This window comes from Centruroides vittatus, unplaced genomic scaffold (genome assembly GCF_030686945.1).
Source record: "Centruroides vittatus isolate TY-2023 unplaced genomic scaffold, ASM3068694v2 contig_846, whole genome shotgun sequence".
In the NCBI taxonomy this organism is placed as follows: domain Eukaryota; kingdom Metazoa; phylum Arthropoda; class Arachnida; order Scorpiones; family Buthidae; genus Centruroides; species Centruroides vittatus.
The window spans coordinates 952,885-963,560 of record NW_027122551.1 but is presented as its reverse complement, the minus strand read 5'-3'; positions in this window follow the sequence as shown (position 1 = coordinate 963,560).

The following is a 10,676-nucleotide window of genomic DNA, read 5'->3' as shown; positions in this document are numbered from 1 at the left end:
AAAAAGAGGATATAAAACTTATTCATGACATTCCCAATTCTAGAATCAACATTAAGTGTATAACACTAAAATCTGAACAAATACGTAATACTATATTGATGAATTTTAATAATCTGAGACAAAACAAATTATTGGGAGAATGGCAAAATGTAAATGTGGCGGCGGATTTAGTCAAAGATTCACGCCTGCGAAGAAAAATGCTTTTACCACATTATATCGACCTAAAAAAACGTGGATTTCAAATTAAACTAAGAGATGACTATTTCTTATTAAATCAGCATAAAATTACTTACAGCTTAGTACAACAACAGTTGGTTTACGTAAAAGATTTTTTAGAGTATATCCCTTCAACAGATTTATTAACTCGACCACCCTAAATAACGCAAAAGTAGAACTAAATAATGAAAAAGCTCAACAAGATAATCTGTTACGTATAATTAATTGGAACTGCCAAGGTCTAGGAAAAAAAATTAAAAGTAATAACCTTGCTTACCTTCTTAATAACAATCATATAATAGGTATCACCGAAACTTGGATTACTAATCCGAATATTAAATGGGACAATAATAATGATCAATTGAATATCTTTTTAACTACTGCTCGAAAACCTGATGGACCTGGCCGTCCGTATGGAGGTTTATGTTTACTGATTAAAAAAAATATTGGTGAAATTAAATTTAAACAAGAAACTGATAATTATATAATGGTTTTACTACAGGTTACGAATTCAACTATAACATTGTTATTTAAAAAACATTTAATAATTTTATTGATATACGTCCCTCCAGAACAACCAGAAACTATGAAAAAAATATTTGACCAATACGAAAAATGGAAGCACATTTCACCATACACTATCATTATAGGTGATATGAATGCTAGAATAGCTCAGCTAATGGATACCATATACTACGGCCCCAATACCTTAATTAATAATACTCGAGAATCCAAGGATAAAAAATACAATAAAGTTGGTCTGCAACTGCTTGACCATACTCACCGTTTACAACTATACATTATGAATGGAAGATTGCGATTTGATTACCCTTCGGAATTTACATGTATAAATTATAATGGATGCTCTGTTATAGATTTAACAATTTGTTCAGAACTTATGTCGGACCTGTGCGCATCTATTCAAGTGTTGAACTGTGATATGTCTGACCATTTCCCGACCTGTACCTCCTTTGAGATATCAAATAAAACTACTACTAAGAAAGAACCTTTATTCCATCAAACAATTTATTATGATTACCAAGCATATTTATCACAGATTAGCGAATATATCAAGAACACTATGATTAGTGAAGAAAATAATGGCAACGAAAAATACTTACAACTGGTAAATTTAATCAAACAGTTTATAAAAATTAGATCTCTCAAACGACGACAAATTTCTACATTCAAAAAACCTTGGTATGACTTCCATTGCTATGTGGCGAAAAGAAAGAAAAATAAAGCCTTACAACAATTTAGACTAAACTTCTCAAATGAATCATTTACGAATTATAAAAAATTAAAAACAATATATTTTAATTTATTAAAGTCAAAAAAGATCAACTACTTCAAGAATTTACAACATAAGTTGATTTCTACAAAAAATACTGATTTTTTCTGGACAACTATTCAGAGACTAAGGAGGAAAAAACTAGATTATCGAATAAATATAGAAACTTCAACTTGGAATAAATTTTTTAATAGATTTCCAAACATTATTAGACCACCATCTCCAAATTCCTTCATTCCGAATAATGATTTATTCGATCTGCCGTTTACCTCTGATGAACTTGAAGATTCAATTCGAAAGCTGAAATTAAAGTCTGCTCCTGGTATGGACCTAATAACTTCCAGATTCATTAAAGCATTACCACCATCGGGCAAACAAATATTACTAGACTCATTTAACTTCTTTTACAAAACGTCTAAATATCCAGAAAATTGGAATACAGCTAAACTAATTATGATCTACAAAAAAGGAAACCGTTTAGAACCTGAGAACTACAGACCAATAGCTCTTCTCCCAGTACTAAGGAAATGTTTTACATCTATTCTTGTAATCCGGTTTCAGCGATGGACTCAAGAAATAAACCTTAATTCAAAATTTCAATACGCTTTCACTAAATCCAGAGGAACGGAATTTGCTATTTTTCTTTTATCTTCGATTATTCAAATATATTTACAAAAAAAACGAAGAAAAATTTACGCTGCCTTTATTGATATCTCTAAAGCTTTTGACTCTGTCCATGTACCGACTCTAGTCAACAAATTAAAACAATGTGGTGCAGGTAGCTGCTTCTCAGGCTCGATTATGAATCTTTTTTCTTTCTATAAACTATATATCGTGAATGACAAAGTAAATAATCCAGAAATAATTACAAATCGCGGACTGCTTCAAGGTGAACCTCTATCTCCGTATCTTTTTAATTTTTACATAAATGACATAAATAATCTATTTGACAAGGACAATGAAGGAATATATATCAACGGCCGTACCTTCCACCATATCATGTATGCAGATGATCTGGTATTATTAGCACCTACTCGTATAACATTGCAACATAAAATCGATAAAGTAAATAAATACCTATTGTCGTTATATTTATCGATCAATGCTTCCAAAACAAAAATAATCATATTCAGAAAAAATACTAAATTATCTAATCAAGAAACAGGTTTCTACTTAGACGGCAGACCTCTCGAAATTGTCAGCAGTATAAAATACTTGGGAATAACTTTTAATTGGAACGGATTATATCAACAGCACCTGAAAGTACTTACTGCAAAAATTAATACATTAATTGATAATACTATATATTTATGTTCAACGTTAAAAATTTCTGATTTAAAACTTCAAATTAAAATTTTCAATGCTACTATTCTCCCTTCTCTTTTTTACGCCAGCCCGGTGTGGGCTCTTGATTATTTTTATAAATTAGAAAAATTCCACATTAACTACTTACGTAAAATATTTAAACTTGAGAGAACGGTACCAGGTTATTCAATCCGAGCAGAAACTAATAGAATCCAAATATTTCCTTGGTTTCTAAAGAGACTAATAAGATTTTATCATCGACTTATATATACAGATGACGAAAATATAAAATTTTTACACCAACAAATGTACCAAGCAAATGTCTTAAACCCTATTAAAGATACCTGGCAATTCAAATTCAATAACACTCTTCAACAGTATGGAATTTCAAGTGCATTGCTAGACGAATCAGACTTAAATTGGAAAAACAGTTATACTCTACTGATGGATTCGGCCATATCGCATTCAATAATTCAGGATCAAGATTCAATACTAAAATCAACCTATCATCCCTGGTATTCTGAGATTTTAAAAATTCCTTCTGATTCCAGATTTATTACAGCTGATATAAATATGAATATTAAACGATTATGCTTACAACTCCGGCTTAATAAATATTCCTTACTGGTTAATAATACATATATAAACTTTTCCAATCAAAACTGTTACTGGTGCAAAACAATCGACTTTTCTATTACTCATCTCCTGAAAGACTGTGCAGCTATTAATAATTATCGTCAAAAATATCAAATAATAGAAATACTTGGCATGAATCAAAACTTAAATTACAAAACAAGAATTGGTAATCTATCAAAGAATGAAATGTACAAACTAAATAATTTTTTTACCCAAATTACCAACATACTTAACAATGATGTTAATAATCAAGTCTCAGAGAACGTCATTTAATAATAACTTCTTATATGTATAATTATATTTACCTTTTACTCAATTTACATGTAATAACAAAACTACTATATGTTGTACAACTAGATATTACGTGTTTCTTTCATGTTTAATTTACCCCCCTGTAACAAGGATATTCCTTATTACAATAAAGATTGATTGATTGATTGATTGATTTTTATGGCCGTTGAATAATAAATGTTTTTTAGTAGGTCCAGTGCTCGTTTAAACTCAATGGTTTGTACAATATCCGCTATTGGTCCAGATTCGACCATTCCTGTCGCGACACGAGTCGGCGATGACGTTTTACAGTGTTATACGAGTTTCTTTTAGCCTGTTATACGAACACGATCGCAATTTTTTAGCCGTGTTATACGAATCCGTGTTATGTGAACCCATGCTATAGGGGGGTCTACTGTATACAAGTAGGATCGAAAACGGCGGCAAACATTTGTTAGTTAATAATAGTCTCTGTTTGTTAGTTTAACATATACTTTTTTAAAAATATTATACGTATAATATCTTTGAAATTCTGTATATGTTAACTAACGAGGATCTAATTAAACTAAAATAATCCATTTTATCCCTCGATATTAAAACTGTAGTTAGTACTAAACGACATACGCTGTTATGAATTATCGTTTATTTGACAAAATTGTTTGTGCTCATTCATACGACTTTTTAATTCGTATTACTATGTGAATAAAATTGTTTTCCACAAAATAAAATTTAAATAAAAATTTCACAAAATTAAAAATAAAACTTCAGAAAAGATGAAAGTGCTCGCCATACATTCTTGCTGTACAATCTAGCAAAATTGTCTCTAAATATTTATTTTTTCATCTCAGTTTATCGGATAATTTAATAATGATATTTTTACTTGTCATTTATAAATTTTAAATAAATTTCCTTGTCAACAATTAAACGTGTTTCTTCGTTATTTACTGTAAGCTTAACTTCAACCATGGAAGCCACCATCTTTAAAAGTTATTTTTTTCGCTATTTTCCTATTTCTTGTAGAAATTTCTGTAGCGTAACGTGAAAAACGAAACATGTTTTATCGAAACGTTCGACAGATTAGAATTTGTTATATTTCCACTGGCCGGCGCCATCTTGAAATTAGAAGTATGCTAGAAATTAAAAGTTATTTTTTCGCTATTTTGATATTTTTTGTAGAAATATTTGTATCGTAACGTAAAAAACGAAATATTTTTTATCGTAACGTTCGACAGATCAAAATGTATTATATTTTTTTGAATGGCCGCCGCCATCTTAAAATAGAAAGTTTGCTTGGAATTAAATAACGACACAACGTTTCGTTTATTGTTTGTACTCGTTTTGTTGCAAGGTCTATATAAACACCAATTAAAGACACGATACGATGATGCATCGCGGCAGTCGGCATTTTTTAAAGTAACAGTTTTAGTAAAATTGGAAAATACAGGTATACCTCGTCTTACGTCGGTAATTGGTACCAGGAGAGGCGACGTAAGTCGAATTTACTTGTGTAGTTACGACGTAAGTCGTAGTTTCGACTTACGTCGTAACTAAACGCCAATAATGAGCACTTAAAGACCGCTAAATAAGACGACAACACAGAAACACAGATGTTTTCATGGTTCGTTCCCTAGGATTTATGATGATTATATTAACATTTACTGTAAATGTACATATTTTAATATGATTTTATGTGCTTTCAACGCTTTTCTAGTGATATTACGACTTCAATGTTTATGGCGGACGGATTTAAAGTCGAATAAACTGACTTAAACTTGATTTTTATTTTTCCATATACTTTTTTGACAAACGACGTATAATCGGGAACGACGTAACTCGAGAGCGACGTAACTCGAGGTATACCTGTACAGTACAGTGTCAGTTACTAACAGATATTTATTTTAAATATTTCATGTTAGATGAAAAAAAGAATCCAGTATATAGACTGGTTTAATATTTAACACTTATTACAAAATGTTTGAAGTATGCATCATTAAGTGGTTTTAATTAACCCTGTTCAAATTACATTAAAACATGGTTTTCAGATCAATACTAGACCACAGTGTGTTTGTTGTAAAGATGTACTTTTTTTGAAAGGTTGTATAACAACAGTATGTAAATTATGGCCGGCCGGATGGCTGAGCGGTCAAGGTGGCAGCCTACCGCTCTGGGGAACCCGGGATCGAATCTGAACGGGTCGAATAATCCCCAGGAATTTTTCGGGGGGGGGGTGGTCCGTTCGGATATGTCGGGCTCCGTCCCTCACCACCCGGTCGCCCCATTGTGGGCCTGGCCGAGCCCATAATGGGCCTTCTAAAAGAGGCCCTCTTAGTGCCCACAGGGCGGAAAGAGTTTAAAAAAAAAGTATGTAAATTATTAAGCACAATTACAGAAACATTATATAACAGATTTAATAAAGTAAATAAATGTTATAATATTGTTTGTGGATTAAAAGCACATAATAAAACTTAATATAAAGTATAGTATTTAAAATTAAACCTTTCAGCCGTTTAAAATAATATTTCATAATAATTGAAAGTAATATAACATACTTTACATTGCATATTCAAATGAATAATTGTGTTGCTATAATCTTTTTATTATATAATAAAATTGTAAATAATGTTGAAATAGATATTTCTATTGTTTGCCTACTGTTAATATATTTTTATAAATTTATTTATTTATTTCTACATAATAATAAATAAAATTGTTACATGTGCATGAGAAAGTTCCTAAATAAAGTGAGATATTATTTTCTGCAAGTACTTTAAAGAGTTTACTTTATATAGCATGTAAAAAGTCCTCCCCCCTTCGTATCCACATGGCAGAATAAGCTTTAAAAAAATAAAAATCATTAAAACTGAAATAAATCAATAAATATGCATTGAATTAAAAATAATCAGGTATTTTTACTAAATCGGCTTGATCGTCACGCGAAACGCAACAATATCGGCAACAATACATTTTTCCATTGTTTCACTTTCTTTGTTATAAGTAGGCGATTTTCGAATGAGAAAGAAACTTTTGCGATTTTTTGCTTCAGTTCTTGAGAATAATTGCTTCAGATATAAATGTGAGTAATATTTTGGCAGATTACACAATATACTGTACAAATATTTTGATAAAAATAGAATTACCGATCTAGAAATTTATCATTGAGTAATCATAAGGTTCTTCAAGTTAAGTAAGAGCACAGAAATAGAATAAAAATATCCATTTAGATATAAATTTCAATATTTTAAACTGATTTGTAATATTCCAAAACCGTTTAAAATATAAAAACTTATTTTTCATTATTATTTTTCCTATTTATTATCAAGGTGATTGGCTTTATTCAAAATTTCCTGTAGTTGTCGTCTGTGTATATTCTCATGTTGAGTTTTACTGTCAAATCTGCATTAACTATTCTTATGGATCAACTTTCAATAGTTTCCTTTATTGGAATGTTTTTTCTGAGCTTTTATTAATCAAACCAAGTTTAAAAAGTAATGTGTTTGGGAACGATCCACCGTGTAACAAAGCTTTAGTTACACCGCAGCCACTCGAACGCCCTCTGGCGGCGTCCCGGACTAATAGTATTGTTTATACACTCGACTACCCATAAGTCGACACCCCAAGGGGAAATGGAAATGTGTCGAGTTATCCGATGTGACGACTAAAGCGAAGTCGGAAAAAAAACCACAAAACTACAATTAGGAAAATACAGTAGTGCGTTATACAGTAGTATAGGCTTGCAATACATTGTGTCCTCCATTTACAATTACTCTGTAGATGAAAAACTGAAAAATTCGTTTAGTGTTGTTTGTTTTGAGCACTTAACTGTCTCGACTTTTTTTTTCAACGGTCACGAACGCCTTTAAAACAACATCTTCGCAATTGTCAATAGTTGGCAAGTAAGGTCTTCTTAATGCCTCTGGCATGAGAAAATGCAAAATTGTATTCTGGTGTGACGTTGATGTAGATAGTATATTATCTTTTTGTTTATCTGTTATTATTTTATACATAAAAATACATAAAATGTTAAGACATTTTTATTAATATGTATATATATTAATAATATTAATGTATTATTATATTATTAAATATATTAATTATATATTAATAAATGAATCGACTCCCCCTCCTGAAAAAATGAGTTCGCACCACACGTGAGTAGTGGATTCATTTTTTCAGGAGGGGTGTCGACTTATCGGAGTATGGGACAGCAAAAGTATGTCGCGGTGTCGAGTTAAACGATGTCGAGTAAACCGGAGTTTTTTAACATTAATGCCTATGTAAGTCGGCCTGGACCACAGAAATTGACTACTTAACCGAGGTGTCGAGTTATCCGGGTGTCGACTTATCGCGATTCGACTGTATTTCGTTGTGTTTTACAGCATGTAGCAATTACGCACGAACCTCACATTTACAGCACATGAATATTTGAAAATAATTTTTAAATATAATCAATATAAACATAATAGTATAATAGAAACGAAAAAAATAAAATAAAAAAGGGATTCCATGCAGGGAATCCCTTTTTTATTTAACAACGTTGGGGCCTGGAACCTCAAGTTGGACTGGCGCGCTCCTACGAGCCACCAGCCAGTCGGGAAAAAAGTGACAGTTTGAGCCTTTTAAGTGATTGTCCGATTTTCAAATTTTCGTTTTTGGAGTCGCATTTCATACTTGGCACATGTCAGTCGTTAAGGATGCAATATAACTTAATCGAGTTTGATCAAAATCAATGACCTCGACGTCAAACTTCCTTACATACGATTTATAAAATTTTTTTCTTAATATTACTTCTGTTTCTTAAGCAGTTGCTTGAATAGTTTACGAAGTGACACACGTTAAGAGTAAAGGATGCTTCATAGATTGGAAGGATGGGATGGATGTTACATTGAAAGTATTTACAGGAAAAGAAGCCGATTGCGATAGAAGTGTAGCGACGGAATCATTTTTCAATTTCTTTAAAGATCTACCCGAATTAAACGAAAATCAATGCTACGACGAGAAGCAATTGCTTCTATTTGATTACGAGATTGACGAATATATTAAGGGTAGAATTATACCCAAAGCTATACTTTATTATAGTAGAGAAATTAATGACGATTTCGGCGATTCCGACTCCGAATGCGAATTTTTAGGGTCGCATTCGAGCGTTAGCGACGATTTGGATGACGATAATGACCCATAATTAACATTTTTCATCATAAATTCTTTATTTTCCGCTTAAAATTTTTGTTTATATTCTTCCAAATTACTTTAATTCTTCAAATTTAATTTCGTTTATGGCTAAGTTAGCATTGAAAATTCCTGTAGTGAATATTAATAAATTGAAATATCAGTTTTTGTTGGTGAATTTTGTACGAAGACAATTTTAATCTTTAAACGTTAAAAATTTTCACGAGAATTTCGTGAAATTCTCACGAAAAGTCGCGTGATACGATTACAAATGTAAAAGATTTTCAGGTTTGTATTTCTACATCAAGTAAATTTCTTGTAATTTTTTGAAATAGTTTGTTTAAATGTTGCAACGATGTTGTCATCGTTCTTCGGTATTATTTCGATACCGAAGAACGATGATAACCATTAAAATCTGTAGAATTTTCGATAAATTATCATTTTAAAAAATCCAGAAACGAGTTGGGTAACTTTCCGGGATACAGAATTTAAAATTGTGGTGGCACCATCTGTGATGGGATTTTATTTTCGAGCTTTTTATGTTTTTAATTACTATAAAATGGCAAAAAAACTTAATTTTGAAGATAAAAACGAGTTTTATAAAAACTTGCACTCGCAAATCGTTGGTACCTTTCTTTTTCTGTATTAACCATTTCTTTGTATTTTTCTTTCTCTTCTTTCTTGAGATATTTCCATTTCTTGCCCAACTCCTTTGCAATGTTCTTAACTCGTAATTCTGGGCGCTTCGACTTCTCTTCCCAAAAACAATCTCTGTGGAAAAAAATAAATGGCAAAGAATTCTTTTTGGACAGGAGAGGTTTTTGCCTTTGTTGGAAAACTCGACAGGGACTTTTTTTTTGTAACTCTTTCCGCTCAGTGGGCACTAAGAGGGCCTCTTATAGCCGGCCTATTACGGGTTCGGCCAGGCCCACAATGGGGCGGCCGGGTGGTGAGGGACGGGGACCGACATATCTGGACGCACCAACTCCCGAAAAATTCCTGGGGATTTTTCGACCCGTCCAAATTCGATCCCGGGTCCCCCAGAGCGGCAGGTTGCTAACCTCGACCGTTCGGCCATCTGGCCGCAAAAAACTCGACAGGGACTGGCAAAGAAGCGTGTTCTTTTTTTCTCCAATATCTTGCTTGATCTTTTGTCTCCCGATCTAGAATTTTCCATTTTCCGTCTAATATCTTTACCGCTTCGGGCACGTTAATCCGTCTCCTTTCTCGATAATCCGTCTTCTTTGAGGGTTTTTTCGACCCTCAAAGAAGACGGATTATTGAGAAAGCAATATGAAAATTGAAAAAATTTATTCGCTCCTTGATTATCTTTATATCTTTTTTAAAAACGTTTCTGGTTTCACATCGTCTTCCTTGGAAACTGCATCTTGTGGCTGGACGCAAGTAGTTATAGATAAAAAACTATAATTAATGTTGAATCTGATAATTTAGTAATTTGTAAGGCCACCATCGGGTGAATCTAAATCATGTAATTGGATCCAGAATCGCATTCGAGTAGGCCATTCGGGAGTTCGTCGTGCAATTTCTGTCCCGAACGTGTCGGGTCCAAGCTACAATGTGAGCATTCATTGTATGTAAAACCAGAGTTTGGGAGTGGGCAGAAAAATACACGACTCCAGACTCTCGAGTCGGTGTTTTTTAACGTCGATTCCCATAAAAATATTCAACTTTTCGACTCTGCACAAGATTTTATTTTAAGGTAATTTAAAACTTCTTTCCCCTCTTGACTGATAATTTTATTCTTTCCCATTTTTTTTTACATCTTCCAGTT